This window comes from Artemia franciscana, chromosome 10, assembly GCF_032884065.1.
Source record: "Artemia franciscana chromosome 10, ASM3288406v1, whole genome shotgun sequence".
Lineage (NCBI taxonomy): Eukaryota > Metazoa > Arthropoda > Branchiopoda > Anostraca > Artemiidae > Artemia > Artemia franciscana.
The window spans coordinates 36,339,450-36,355,904 of NC_088872.1; the positions used below are offsets into that span (position 1 = coordinate 36,339,450).

General features: G+C 35.5%; 1 protein-coding gene across 6 annotated transcripts in view; it reads right to left on the reverse strand.

The window, feature by feature from the left end:
* Positions 1 to 16,455, reverse strand: part of LOC136032143 (ras-GEF domain-containing family member 1B-like) — a 316,559-nt gene that overhangs the window by 178,974 nt on the left and 121,130 nt on the right. Inside the window, exon 1 of one of the 6 annotated variants that reach the window (XM_065712315.1) lies at positions 2,004 to 2,024. The exons of the other annotated variants lie outside the window; for them this stretch is intronic. The gene's annotated coding sequence lies outside the window, so the exon portion shown is untranslated. Of the gene's footprint in view, positions 1 to 2,003; positions 2,025 to 16,455 lie in introns of those variants that run through there. 6 annotated transcript variants of the gene reach the window in all.

Genomic DNA, 16,455 nt, shown 5'->3' on the forward strand with positions numbered 1-16,455 from the left:
GAGTTAAGAGAAAGGGTCAAACTTTAGCGTAAAGAGCGAGGGGTTGAGGAGGAAAAGCCCCTTTCATATACGGAGTAATTTCTGTTCGTTTTAAGTTTTAATGTCGCTCCTTACTTTCCGTTACAAAAACTTGTTTTTTTTTATTTAATACTAAATAGATTGTTTAAATTGAAAGCTCTGTTTAGCCTATGACTTTTTCTGAACATTTGAAATTAAAGGATGTATAAGGAAGAAAACACTAAACAAAAAAGTAAAACAAAATTAACTGTCACAGATTTAAGCATACCGAAAAATTTCAAACAAACCAAGTGTGGTGTTACTACCATTCAGACCCTCCGAACGCGGATATAAATTGTGTTATCTCAAAAACTAAATAAATAGCCGAAGTTGAAAGTTTAACTTGGTAAATTGATCCTAATGATATTTAATGATTAACTTTTAATCACTTAGGGCGGCTTCATACGTAATTCTAGATCAAACAGTTCGTAGAAACGAACGTTAAAATAATAACCAATATTCTGGAAAAAAGAGAATTTTGATAGCAACTGACAAAGCTAAACGATTGGCGTTTCATGTTGATTCCAAATTTTTTTTTTATATTATGCTCAGCATAATATAAAAAAGGGGGAACACCCACAAAAAGGTGAGCAATTGTGACAAAAATTACACTACAAATTCAGCACATCTGATAATCTTGCAACAGAAGTTTCAAGTCTCATATCTAAAAAGCAGAAGTTTGTGTTTTACCCAAGAATGACCTATCGAAAAATATCGTAAAATATCGGAAGAGCAACACTCCAACGGAATAGTAAATTCTGAAGTTCTTTTCAGTTAAAAGAAAAGGGATGACGCCAAGGGTGCATCTAGAGCAAAATATTGGGAGAGGCCCAATGTGACAAGGGTGTCAATGAACAAAATCTTTGGGAGGCCAGTGTGACAAGGGTGTCTATAATTTACCAAACTGACAAATTTATTCTAAAAAAACGTGTGAATAAAAAACAGGGAAATAGGGCGCCAGGAATAAGTATTGGGGATCCCTGACATCCCCACCCACCCCCGGATCTTCCAGCTAATGGTGCCACAGTAAAGTGGGGCTTGCAGCAATTTAAGGTAAAAAAAAAACAACAAGATTGTATATAAGGTTCTTTTACCGGTCCCAACTGTAGCCGAAACATTAAAAAAAAAATCGAGAAAAATATATACTTAATAGAAATCTACTTATCGTGATGGTTCTAAATATGTAAAATACACTAAGCTTAAAGTTACCCATCAAGAGTCATTAGCAGTAAATATTGGCAAAATTTTAGAAAAAAAAGGGAGAACATCCATAAAAAGGGGAACTAAATTGAAAAAAAAAATTTATCTAATTCAGTACTTATATCACAGAACACTCAAGATGAAGTTTCAAGTCTCTATCTGCAAAAAAACGCGAAATTTTGTGTTTCTTTCTTATAACGGTGGTCACAGCTGCGGTTTTTAAGGTGATTGCATCGAATCAATAGACATAAATCATACTATGTGAAAATTCTGAACTAAATTGAAAGTTCTAGAGAAAGGGTAGTTCCAGGAGATTTTTCCCGGTATTGTGTGGGGAAAGTCCATATTAGAAAGAAGTCTATTTTGCGACGCTATGTATAAATTTGTCTAGGGGGAGGGTGTTCCTTGGACTGATCTCAGACGTGAATGCCAACTCTATCTCTCCAACCATTTGCTAAATGTAGGCCTATACTATAGATTAATAGAGTAGGCCTATAGACTATTTGGTATAACAAGAACAAATACCAAATGAAATTAAGGGATAAAAAAATGAATGAAATAAAATTATCAACATATTTATAGACTTAGCAATGTCGTGAAAAATAAGAAAATTCTTTCTTTGAGTAAATACAAAGTTTTTGCTATTTCAAACGCTCCAAAATTTAATTACAAAGAAGGCCACCTAGCAAACAAAAATTGTAAAAATACGCTACAGAAAAAAGAATCAAAAGAACAAATCCACTTACAAATAAAACCTCACATGTGCAAAGGATGGTCAATCCAATTAATGGAACTCACAAGCAGAAATCACAGCAAACAATTCAATCGACAAGTTCAATCGATAAGTTTATTGAAACAAATGCTGAATATGTATCTGAAGGTATTTAATTCATATCAATTCATCAACCTGTCTACAAAGTCAATTAAATGCTTGTCTAACGACCTATTCATATAGCATTACACAGGAGGTAATTAAAATTGACAATGAAGCAGTCTCTTTTCTTCTTTAGTAAGAATGTAACATTTCCCACGGGTCGCCAAAAAGCGTAGATGATTTGAATCCAGATACAGTCCATGGGTGGAGCAATAGCTGCCGCAACCTAATAAAAAGCTTTCCGAATATGTCTTTGAAGAAATCGCCTTGTGAAAAAAAAAAAATTCCGAATTGATAATTATTGAGAAATGGTGACTCATATACGGCCCTAGCTCCATAGTAATCTATAGTCATCTATAATCATAGTAATCTATAGTGTAATTCGAAAGGGATCTTAAAACCTCTCAAAAAAGGCGTCACGTCGAAACCAAAACCATCGGAATCGTCACAGTCGAAAACGAAAATAGCAGTAAAGAAACTGGATGGTGGCAGGGTGGTGACTAGGGTTTAATTTCATCAATACATTATTTGCCTTTCACTCCCTCTTTTTTCCATCTACTTTTTGACAAAACCAAAGCAAAGTGCCAATTAGTGTGAACAATTATGGCTTTATCCAGGGCAAGCAGCCTAGTGGATGGCCATGGAATGGCTCAATCGACAGTTCGTTAACTTGAATTTTAGTCCCTCTTGTGGCCTATCCAGTTTTTACAACCGCATTGCGACAGTGCAAAAACAAAGTACCAAAGGGCGTGAAATACAACTTTGGCTTTTTTTAGAATTAGCAGCCTACTGTATGACCATATATCTTAAGACCCCCTTTTTTCGCCTATCCTACTTTTATAAGCTTTATATAAAAGCGTCAAATTTCTAATAATGTTTTATCTTTTTTTCATCTTTTTTTTCATTAGGGCTCATTCTGCAGTTAATAGTGAGTTTCGTTGAGGGACTGAATTTTGTTTTCTTTCTTTATCGACAAAGCAACTGTAGTTGAGATTCTCTTTAAGGTCAATCTCCTAGGTTGAAAGCAAATTCTATTTCCAATAACATTGAAATACGTTACGAGATTTCCTCCTTTCTCATTGGCTTAATTGCTCCTTGAGGGTTGTATCAGAATATCTAAAGACTGTTGACTTTCCCTGAACATTAAGACCGGATTTAAAGGGAATTTAGATTTTTCACATGTCTAATTGGTAACAGCTGACCATTTGAATTTGGTTGATTACAAGTCAGATAACAGTTTAGCATTTGAATTTTCACGATGAGCAGAAAAAAAATACAAAAACAAAAAAGGGACGGGAAAACCTGAGACATTAGTAAGTTCTATCTCAACGTTATAGTAGAATGTATTACTTTTATTCATTTACAAGTTACTATTTCAAACAGTTCGTGGTAACAAACTGTAGTAAGAAGCGACTAGGCTCAATAGTGACCAAAACTCTAAAAAACAAAGTTTTGATACAAATAGTTTCATCAAAAGAATTGCATTTTAATGCCAATTTTAAATATATAAGTTTCATCAAGTGTAGTCTTACCGGTCAAAAGTTACGAGCCTGAGAAAATGTGCCTTATTTTAGAAAATAGGCGGAAATACCCTCTAAAAGTCACAAAATCTTAAAAAAATCACACCATCAGAGTCAGCATATCCGAGAAACCTACTGTAGAAGTTTCAAGCCCCTATCATAAAAATGGTGGAATTTTGTATTTTTGATAACGGGTGCGTATTTTTTTTTTTTTTTTTTGTTTTTTTCCTCAGGGGTGATCGTATCGACCTAGTTGTCCTAGAATGTCGCAAGATGGTTCATTCTAACGTAAATTAAAAGTTATAGTGTCCTTTTTAAGTGACCAAAAAATCGCAGGGCACCGAGACCCCCTCCAACACACATTTTTCTCCAAGGTCACCGGATCAAAATTTTGAGATAGCCATTGTGTTTAACTTAGTCAAAAACCTAATAACTATGTCTTTAGGGATGACTAAATCCACCACAGTTCCCGGGGGAGGGGCGGCAACTTATAAACTTTGACCATTGTTAACACATAATAGTTGTTAATTATGAAGTGTACAGACGTTTCGGGGGGACTTTTTTTGTGTTGGGTTTAGGGTGGGTTGGGGGGGGCAAGTTGAGTGGGAGGATCTTTCCATGCCGGAATTTTTCATGAGGGAAGAGAATTTCCATGAAGGGGTCGTAGGATTTTCTAGCATCATTTACAAAAAGACAATGAGAAAATTATTTTTTTTTTCAACTGGAAGTAATGATCAACATTAAAACTTAAAACGAACATAAAATATTACTGATATAAGGGGGTTCATCTCTTCCACAATACCTTGCTCTTTACGCTAAAGTATTTTATATAACTCTAACTAGTTATTCAACGGCCTTTGTTATTCAAGGGTCATTCTGAAAGATTTGGGACAAAATTCAAGCTTTATTGTAAAGAACGAGGTATTGACGAGGGGGCAAACCCCCTCACAATAAAAATATACAATTATATAAGTTCGTTGCATAAGCTAATTCGTAAGGTACGAATGTATATTACTAACAAAAACGTTTGTAAAAAAATAAAACAAATCTAGTTGTATTTTTAAGTAACCAAAAATTGGGAGGTAACTAGGCCTCCTCTCCCATCCCCTTTTTTTTTAGCGAAATCGTCCGATCAAAACTATGAGAAAACCATTTAGCTTGTAATTAACATAAAAATTGCTTCTCCAGACTAAACATCCGTATGATATATGGGTAGATTATTGCAAAATATATCGTGCGAAGAGTATGTTCCGGCACAATATGCTTCAATCTTTTGAGGATGCCAACTCCAAGTGCAACTTTGGTGGAGATAATGTCGCTATGATGCTTCTACGATAGATTAGAATCAATATGGAAGCCGAGGTACCGCAGTGATATAGCTTGTAAAATAGGTTTTTCACCAAATAGAACTTTACTGAATACATCAACAGAATCACCCACTCCACAGAATGTCAGTAAAAAATTTTCTTTACATTCACACACAGCAAACTTAAACTTGTAAACATCTCTAATCTTTTGAGAGTAATATGAGCTTTAGCTATTAAATTATCTGCAGATTTTGCAAATTTTGTTAGAAATAATGTTAGTAATATATGTATCCTTTAGATAAACGTGCATCATGTTCACGTAAACTAAATAAAGTAAAGGGCCCAGCACAGACATTTTGCTATTTATAATATTAGATATCGTCGTATGAGTATCTACACCAGGTAACTACTTTAACCCATGAAATACAAGGCTATCAAGCATGGACTCTTGATCATAATTATCAAGCTTTTTTGTCTATTCGACCAATTCTCTCCTACAAATTTTCAGTTTGAAATCTCAGACTACCTAGTAGAGCCTGCTCAATTTTTGCAAACTATGGATTAAACTCGAGCGTGGTTGAATCATAAACCTGGCTGATTATCAGTTCAGTACCTTCTTTTTTCAGTGAATTTGGATCATTGAACTTTTCAGTAACTGAAAGTAAATGAAAGTAAGGAGCAACATTAAAACTTAAAACGAACAGAAATTACTCCGTATATGATAGGGGCTTTTCCTCCTAACGCCCTGCTCTTTACGCTAAAGTTTGACTCTTTCTATTAACTTTATTTTTAAAACAGTAAGAAACTTTAGCGTAAAGAGTGGGGCGTTGAGGAGGAAAAGCCCCTTTCATATGCGGAGTAATTTCTGTTCGTTTTAAGCTTTAATGTTGCTCCTTACTTTCATTTAAAAAAGCTTGTTTTTTTTATTTAATTTCTGGACGTTTTTGAATTAATGCATGTTTTGATCTTGGCTCTCCGCACATAATAATTAAAGCGAAATTTGCATATGAATTAATTGCAATTAATCGGAATATTTTGAGAAAAAGGAGCGAGGGAGGAGGCCTAGTTGCACTCCAAGTTTTTGATCACTTAAAAAAGCAACTAGAACTTTTAATTTTTTACAAACGTTTTCATTGGCAAAAAATATACGTACTTACGAATGAACTTACGTAACGAACTTCTATATCCGTATGTTTTTATTGCGTATATGAGGGGGTTCAACCCTGGTCGATACCTCGCTCTTTACATTAAAGCTTAGATTTTGTCCCAATTCCTTAAGAATGACCACTGAATCACAAAGACCGTAGAATAAATAGTTGAAATTACTAAAAACACTTTAGCGTAAAGAGTGAGGTATAACGAGAAGGTAAACCCCTGATATGCATAATAATTTTTGTTCGTTTTAAGTTTTAATGTTGCTCCTTACTTTGAGTAGAAACAAACTTTTCATATTTATTTTTTCATTGTTTTTTCAAATAATGCTCGAAAATCCTGCGCCACCTTAATTGAAATTCACTTCCCCCATGAGAGGTTTCTCCATGGAAATATCCTCCCATGTAACCCTCCCCCCTCAAATCCCCCGTAAACCAAAAAAAATCCCCCTGAAAACGTCTGTACACTTCCCAGTAACCATTGCTATATGTAAACACAGGTCAAAGTTTGTGACTTGCAGCCCCTCCCACGGGGACTGCGGGGGAGTGAGACGTCCCTAAATACATAGTTATTAGGTTTTTCGACGATGGTGAATAGAATGGCTATCGCAGAATTTTGATCCGGTGACTTTTGGGAAAAAATGAGTGTGGGAGGGGGAGTAGGTGCCCTCCAATTTTTTTGGTCACTTAAAAAGGGCCATAGAACTTTTAATTTCCATAAGAATTAGCCTTCTTGCGACATTCTAGGACCACTCAGTCGATAAGATCACCCCTGGAAAAAAAAGGAAAAAAAAAAAAAAAAAAAAAAAAACAAATAAACACGCATCCGTGATCTGTCTTCTGGCAAAAAAATGCGAAATTTCACATTTTTGTAGATAGGAGCTTGAAACTTCTACTCTATGGTTCTTTGATACGCTGAATCTGATGGTGTTAAGATTGTATGACTTTTAGGGGGTGTTTCCCCCTATTTTCTAAAATGAGGCAAATTTTCTCGGGCTCGTAACTTTCGATGGGTATAACTGGTCTTGATGAAACTTATATATTTAAAATCAGCATTAAAATGCGATTCTTTCGATGTAACTATTGGTATCAAAATTCCATTTTTTAGAGTTTCGGTTACTATTGAGCTGGGTCGCTCCTTACTACAGTTCGTTACCACGAACTGTTTGATTGGTTATATTTTCCAGCAGATGACTTCTTATTTTCTCCAGCTGGGCTTCAGTTGTAGCTAATTGTTCGTAAATCAGGGCGATACTTGAAGACACCGAGTTAGACCCTAATTTATCTCTTGCTTCCAAGGCTTAAAAGGTCTTAGAAAAAGTTTCGTAAATTTCTGTGGTATTAGTAAGTTTTTGTGGCACTTTGTATTTACAAAGTGACATATAGTGATCGTAAATTCTGTCAGTCTGTCTGTCTGTCTTTCCCTGTTTTGCTAGTTTAGTCACTTCCAGATAAGCTAGGACGATGAAATTTGGCAGGCGTATCAGGAACCTGACTAGATTAAATTAGAAATAGTCGTTTTCCCAATTCGATCATCTGTGGGGAGTGGCGAGACGGTTAATTCAGAAAAAAAGACATATGTATTATCACACATATAATCATTTATCCGACTCGACCGTCTGTAGGGGGGAGTGGAGGGACGGTTAATTCGAAAAAATGAGGTATTTTTAAGTTACGAAGGAGTGATCGAATCTTAATGAAATCTCATATTTAGAAGGATCTTGCAACTCAGATCTTTTATTTTAGATCTGACTGAATCCAGTTTCATTGGGGGGAGTTGTGGGGGCGGGACCAGAAATCTTGGAAAACGCTCAGAGTGAAGAGGTCAGGATGAAATTTGGTGGGAAGAATAAGCACACATCCAAGATACGTAACCGCCGTAACTGGACCAGATCCGCACTCTTTGGGAGAGTTGGGGGGAGGGTAACTTGGAAAAATTAGAAAAATGAGGTATTTGTAATTTATGGACGGGTGATAAGATCTTAATGAAACTTTATATTTAGAAGGATCTTGTGCTTCAGCACTCTTGTTACAAACCCTGACAAGATCTGGTGACAGTGGCCAGAGGCGGAGGGGGAAACCAAAAATCTTGGAAAATGATTAGAGTGAAGATATCGGGATAAAACTTGGTGGGTAGAATAAGCAAATATCGTAGATACGTGGATTGACGTAACTGGACGGATCCACTCTCTTTGGGGGAGTTGGGGGGGAAGGGTTAATTCCGACAAATTAGAAAAAATGAGGTATTTTTAACTTAGGAAAGAGTCATCAGATATCAATGAAATTTGATGTTTGGAAGGATATCGTATCTCATAGCTCTTATTTTAAATTCCGAACGGATCCGGTGATATTGGGGGGAAACTGGAAGGGGGAACCAAAAATTATGGGAAACGCATAGAGTGGGGGGATCGGAATGAAACTTGGTGGTAAAAACAATCGTAAGTCCTAGATATGAGATTGACGCAGCTGGAACAGATCTGCTCTCTTCGGGAGAGTTGGGAGGAGGAGGGTTAATTCTGAAAAATAAAAAAAATAAGGTATTTTCAACTTACGAAGGAGAGATTGGACCTTATTGAAATTTTATATTTCCAAGGATAGCATGTCTCAGAAAACGCTTAGAGTATAGGGGTCGTGATGAAACTTGATGGTAAAAATAAGCACAAGTCCTAGAAACGGGATTGACATAGCCGGAACGGATATGCTCTCTTTAGGGGAGTTGGGGGGAGGGGGAGGGTTAATTCTAAAAAAAATACACAAAATTAGGTGTTTTAACTTATGAAAGAGCGATCGTACCTTAATGAAATTTCATATTTAGAAGGACCTCGAAACCCAGATCTCCCATTTTAAATCCCTACCAGATCCAGTGTCATTAGGGGGGGGGAAATATTGGAAACGCTTAAAGTGGAGAGATCAGGATGAAACTTGGTGGAACGAATAAGCACACGTCCAAGATAGGTGACTGACATAACCGGCTCGGATCTGCTCTCTTTGGTGGAGTGGGGGGGGGGAGTAATTCGGTAAAATTATAAAAAATGAGGTATTTGTAACTTCCGAACGGGTGTTCAGATCTTAATGAAATTTGATATCTAGAAGGATCTTGTGCTTTAAAACTCTCATTTTAAATCCCGACCAGATCCGATGACATTGAAGGGAGCTGGAGGGGGAAACCGGAATTCTTGGAAAACGTGAAAATCGAGGTATCTTACAAATGGGTGATAGGATCTTAATGAAACTTATTATATAGAAGAATCTTATGTCTCAGATAATCCATTTTCAATTCGAATTGGATCCAAGGATACAGAGGGTTGGAGGGAAAAACAGAAACCTTGGAAACCGGAAATCTTGGAAAACGCTTAGAGTGGAGAGATCGGGAAGAAACTTGATGGGAAGAATAAGCACAAGCTTTAGATACGAGATTTACATTATTGGTATGGATCCGTTCTCTTTGGGGGAGCTGGAAGTTGTTAATTTGGAAAAATTAGAAAAATTGAAGTGTTTTTAACTTAAGAATGGGTGACCGGATCTTAATAAAATCTGATAATTAAAAAAAACTCATGTTTCAAAGCTCTTCTTTTAAATACCGACCAGATCTATTGACATTGGGGGGGGGGGGAGTTGGAGGGGGAAACCAGAAAACTTGGAAAACGCTTATAAACGCCGTAGATACGTAATTGACGTAACCGGACTGGATCCACTTTCCTTGGGGGACTTAGGTGGTGTGGTTCAGTGCTTTGGTGATTTTGGCGCTTCCGGACGTGCTAGGACGATGAAAATTGGTAGGCATGTCAGGGAGCTGCACTAATTGACTCTTTACAGTTGTTTTCCCGATTTGACCATCTTGGGGGCTGAAGGGAGAGGAAAAATTAGAAAAATTGAGGTATTTTTAACTTACAAATGGGCGATCGGATCTTAATGAATTTTGATATTTAGAAGGACCTCGTGTCTCAGAGCTCTTGTTTTAAATCCCGACCGGCATTAAGCCTTTGATTTTTCTCTTAAAGCAAGCTATTGATTCTTAGAATTTTACTAGAGCTCATATCACATGAGCTCTTGGCTCTTGGCTCCTCTTGAGCTCGTCACAAGTGCCATATGAGCTCTTAGCTCTTGTTTTTGACGAATAGTATATAAATATAAGTAGATTCAAAAATTTATTAAATACCCCTAAGAGGTTTCCTTCCTCCCTTACCTGTATTTATGACCCCAGGGCAAGATTGCCCTATGTTTATTATGTACCTTCAGGAACATATGACTTTAACTCCGTAAAGCAAAGTATATGATTACTGCGGTTCCAAACCGGGGTAATCAGTCATTTATGAACGAGCCTATAAATCGTCAACTATATGAGATGTTGGGGAAAAACCAAAATATTCTAAGATACGGCACTATTGGGAATAAAATGAGATCCCGTGGAACTAAAATGGACGAATATCCTACAACTTTAGATAAAAAAAAATAATGTTCGTATATTTTATAGGCGTTTCTTTACTTTTAAGAGCCAATAATGTTTAAAATAATGTGTTTTAAAGAATAACGTTCTTTTTTTAAAATAATATTCATACATTTTATAGGCCTAAAATCGCTATTTCTTTACCTTTAAAGGCCGATAATGTTTAAAATAATGTGTTTTTAAGAATAATGTTCTTTTTAAGAAAAACTTTCTTTTTAAAAATAATGTTCATACATTTTAAAGGCCTACAATCAGTGTTTCTTTACTTTTAAAGGCCAATAATGTTTAAAATAATGTGTCTTTAAGAATATTGTTCTTTTTAAAAATAAAGTACATACACTTTATAGGCGTACAATCGGTGTTTCTTTACTTTTCAAGGCCAATAATGTTTAAAATGATGTGTTTTTAAGAATAATGTTCTTTTTAAGAATAAAGTTCTTTTTAAAAATAACGTTCATACATTTTATAGGTCTACAATCGGTGTTTCTTTACTTTTAAAGGCCAATAATGTTTAAAATGATTTGTTTTTAAGAATAATGTTCTTTTTAAAAATAATGTTCATACATTTTATAGGCCTACAATCGGTGTTTCTTTACTTTTAAAGGCCAATAATTTTATCTGCTTTGTAACAGCTGTGTAACCTAACAAATTCCCATTCGTATGAGGTGTTAAAAATGATATTGCCTCAAGGTGTTGTTGCCAATTATACATGTTTTCAACTTCCTTTTAAATCTGGTCGTAATAATAAGGAGATGTCAACATTCTTAATGATATTCTGGCAAACCCCTTAAGGAGTGCTTAAGCCAATGAGAAAGGAGAAAATCTTGAATACTAAGAATTATTGCTAAAAATCATCTCTTATAACTACAAACTTAAGAATCTTTGGGATTATTAATCAGTATAAGATCTACAAAATGACACAAAAATCAAGGCTGTATAATTAGTACAACTCTTTTAAATAGTAAAGGAAGGATATCTTAAATAGCAAATTTTAAAGGAAACTGATGATAATAAAAAAAAAAATTCCCGGCCAAAAATTTTGAAATCTTGTGGCAAATCGAGAGGCTACTTTACAATTCTCTACATCTTCTAAAAGTAATTTTATTACTACTTTTAAAAATTAGAGGTGTCCCCACTAATTAATTTCTTATGAAGCTCTAAAGAATAAAAATGCGAATTTGTTCGGCCTATTCATGTTAAAGCTTTCAATGAAGCCACAATAATTTTTTCATCAAAGAATCTGCTCGTGTCTGCTGTTAATACGCATTTCACTGATATAGGAAAATAGCATTGGCTTCAAACCTCGGAGATCCACCTTAACGGAAGTAAATTTTCAAAACAGCGTAAGCTACTAATTGCACGTTGCAAATGGGTGAGATATGGGAGCTATAGTTCATATACATTAGGGGTAAACACTGTGCATTTTAAGTTTTGGCATCGCTCTTTAACTGTATTTGAGAGAAATCATTTTTATCACATAAATTTCTGGTTCCTTTTAATCATCTATATACATGTCTCATTGATTTGATAAAAGAAGGAGAGTTACCTTCATTCACGATGACCAGCCCTTTAACTTCAAAATAAAATGGAACTTTTTAATGGGTTGCTGGTGTATCCAGCGGGAAATCATGGAACAAGGTTTAGAGACGAATGCGCCACTGTTTTGCGGCACAAGATGGCTAAAAAGAGCAGCTTAACGAGGTGTATCAGTGTTTATTTATATATAAGTGTGCGTAGATGTAAACCTAACCTTCCAAATGAGTTCTTAACCACCTCTCTGCGACCATTCACATATTTGATGGAGTAAAGACTACATTCGACAATCGTCCCTACCACCAATTGAAATCTCTAAGAGCTGTGGTTCGCCATGCCCCACCAAGTCATTTCTAAAATCCTGATATGAAATAATGTCCTTTCGTGGTATGTAAAATTTGTATTCCAAATTTTATGCATAAATGTAAGAAGCTTGAATGACCATTAACTTGGTATTTTTGGGGGGTTGTCCTCTAGGCATATTTTATATTAATGAAAAATATTGTCTGAAAGATACCTTTTACACGATATATAATTTCATGGCAATACTGTCATGTACCTATTTTGCTCTTTAAAAGTATTTAAATGTGATGTCATTCATACAAAAGATTTTTTTCAGAATTAAGGCTCATGAGTATAGTCAGCCGAAGGGTGCACGTCCTGTCCATGGCCAACCAAAATATTATCATGCCCAACCGGAGGGGCCTGCACCCCACGTTGGGGATCAAGGGTTTAGAGGTTAAAAAATCCTTTGTACTTTATTGAAAACATAAGATATTTTAAGCAATTTTCCTGGAAAACCTGACTTTTATAAAAAATTTTATTACTACGGGCCGATGTTCATTTTTACTGGGTTGTTACAACCATTTATTTTTTCAACTTGACTCCAAATTTTGCAGCACAAACCAGAAACAATATAACATCTAAGCTGAAAAAGTTTAAATTAGAAATCTGAAGAGTGGAATTAGAATGGAATTAGTTATGGACAAATTTATTAGAAATGCATATGATGTTTAAGGATCCAATTACAGCAGTAGCAAACTAAAAACAACTTGCCTTTCCATTTTAGGTCAATTCTTATTTTAGGTCAACTAAAATGAGAAATCAAAAATGATTAACTTTAAATGGGACTGAACTGAAGGAAGAAGTCAATCACAAGGAAAGATAACAGTCAGGGCCTTCAATAGCACAGAGTATGCAGCTTCAGTGGTTCGTTTTACCGCTCATCAAAGCTAGAAGATGTGAATTTATGTGTGTGGAATCAATGTTTATGCCTCCTTTCCACTAATACGAGATAGATACAGACATAATCAACAATAGTTCAACTGCAAGCATCCTACCGGAACCAGTAATATTTCCTCGCTATGTGACCTCAGTCACTCGAGCCATGACAGCCATCAGAAGTAGCATTTATCCAGTCGTCTTCAGAAGAACGAGGCACTTTCGATAAAATACACACATTATCTCTCGCTCTGAGCTCTTGAGAAAGGGTCGAAACAATTAGCATAATGTTTTCTAACTATATTGTAGCTGTCATAGGAAGACTTAAATCTAAATAAATAAAGGAGAATTTGTTTGGGCAATGGTATAACGAGTTGCGGTTTCGGAGAAACTTTTCAGATTGCTATGCCATAGAAGGTATGTAATATAACGGTAATCACACTTAGGGCAGTGGGGTATATAAATTCTACACACTTCACATTTCACTTCAAAAGTTTGCTACAGTAATTGCATAAACGTCAAAACACACTTTTTTGAAATACAAAATACTTAATTCTCTAATATAAGCCCAGACCAAAGCTTTAACATTGATATAGATGAAATATATACAAGCAATAGATGCATAACTAAATGAATGGTGGGGGAGATGTTGGAGGTAATAACTTAACCAACCCCCCTTCATCTGCCCGTCTTCACCGTTTCCTGTCAGATAAGGTAACATAAGCCAAATTTTAGCCCAATTGTTTAAGAATGCATAGCAGACAGACACGAAGCGCATAGAAACAAAGCGCTTTATGATACAGAGAAAAACCTGACTGAGCTAATTACTTGAATTTTAGTGTATAAAAAATAAAACAGACACAGCACAGTATCATATCTTTCGTGAGAAATATCGGTGAGAATAAAGCGTAGAATGAAAGTAATTAACCACAAATTGAAAAAAAAACACATAATTATCTTCACTATTTTCAAGGCGAAAATGATCATTAATATAGTTAAAAGAAAACTATTTACAAACTAAAAAAGAAAAAGCCGTAACCGGATCGATGTTGAAATCTTAATAGAGCCCTTGGTCAAGGTTTCACAAAAAGACATAGGCTGTCGACATCGAATCGAACCCCAGGCAAATAAAGTTTCCAGACCTCAAATAGCAATTAAATTACATCCCATCATCGTCATTAGAATACATTTTTTCAGAAATCTATTGATATAAAATGGCTGGGAGCCAACCTAGGTTACTAATAAATGAAGTTGAATTTTTAGCTACATAGTGTCAATAAATTTCCAGGATGTTAGAAACTGAAAATAATCTGTCTTTGTAGCTACTTCCCGGTGTGATTATTGGTTTTTCTTTCATATTTATTGTACAGCGGAATCACTTGTCTGCCATATTTTGTCTGGCCTCCTTGAACTATGGAATCCAATAACTTGGTCTGTTTTACCCACCTCAATCTACGTGTCAGGGAAGCCCGTTACAAATTGAAGAAGGGGGCATAACTGGCATAAAACAAAGGGAAATCAAAGAAATGAATTTTCGCCCAAAAACTACTCTCCGCCACGTAGTGTACATCTCCGTCTGTGTTATACACTTCTGTCATACAGTGCCTGCTCACTTCAGCTTAGATATACAATAAAGTTGTGAAAACTCCTATCTTGCCCATGAAAAGCTTTTAATACAGAGCTCTGAACTTGGCGCCTGGCGCTCGGACGCTTAGATCGTACAACAAACCATAGGAGGGAACCCAATATTAGTATCTAAGCTGTGAATTGCTCCGACTTTCAGATTCAGACTGCCAGTTTCCTGTCTCCAGCCGCTAGCATCGCTACCGCGCACCATGTCCCAAAAATAAATCGAGTTTTCATAGCTGTATTGGTATCTAAGCTATGCAGCTCACATAACAGATTGCACACTTCTTCCCCGGCGGCACACTTCAAAAAGTGTGCACGATTCTAGAAAGTGGAAAAGCTCCCAGTGCATCAATAAATCCTTCCGTTCGTATCATTTTGCTCTGATTCTATAAATAAAAGCATAGCCATTCGATTTTGCACCTATATTTGTATCTGTAAGTTTTTTTTCAACAACATAATTTCTTTATTTTTTATGAGGAAATCTGGTTCTTCTGTAAAATAGATAAGCTTATGACTATTTCGCCAATGCATATTAAATAGCCGACGTCAAACTTTTGGGTCAACAGGTAAACAGTAAATAGTTAGGCCTGTTTGGCAATTGTTCATTTGGTGGTTACGATAATTTCCGGAATAGTAAAATAACCGCAAGCCAAGTTTGTTGTTTTTAGTCAAATTTATACTTGCACATTGATACACACTACCGATTTTATATAATTTTTTGAGAACCAAAAAGTTTTTGTTTTCTTGGTGCTTCTTTGGGGTTAAAAAACAAAATTTTACAGAAGAAAAACAAAATGAAAGGTTTTGAGGTTTTTGAGAATGAGAAAGAAAACTGTTTTGAACGTAAGGAAAGTTAAAAAATGAATTAATCTAAAACAAACTGTGAGATACATCGAAAAAAAACCAAGTGTTTCAAAATTTCATAAGGGACAAAACAACAAGTTTTCCATTGTAAGCTGGTATTGAACTTGCTTCTTTCGTTTCGTTGCAGAGCTTCATAAAAGATCTTTGAGGTCTCTAAATCTTTCGTATCTCTTAGAAGTTACTTCAAAGAATCATTAGAAAGGAAAGGATAAAAAGAGAGTGTATGGCGTTAACATTAAGGACTTCTCAACTCGATGAAAAACAGGAGCAAGAACTTTGCTTTGGTAATTTGTAATAATTAAGATCGGAATATCTATGTTATAAAACCTATCCTATGTTATAAAAATTGCTGTTTTGGACGAGCGTCCTTAAATCTGATGTTAGACCAGACTACAAGAAAGCGACAGATCAGGTATGTGAACTCATTAGGTTATTGACTGTTTCACAAAGAATAAGCTTTTTCTTAATGGGGATTTTGCTATGTCAAACAGTTCGTGGTAACGAACTGTAGTAAGGAGCGGCCCGGCTCAATAGTAACCGAAACTCTAAAAAATGGAATTTTCAATAGCTACATCAAAAAATCGCATTTTAATGCTGATTTTAAATATATAATTTTCATCGAGATTAGTCTTACCTATTAAAAGTTACGAGC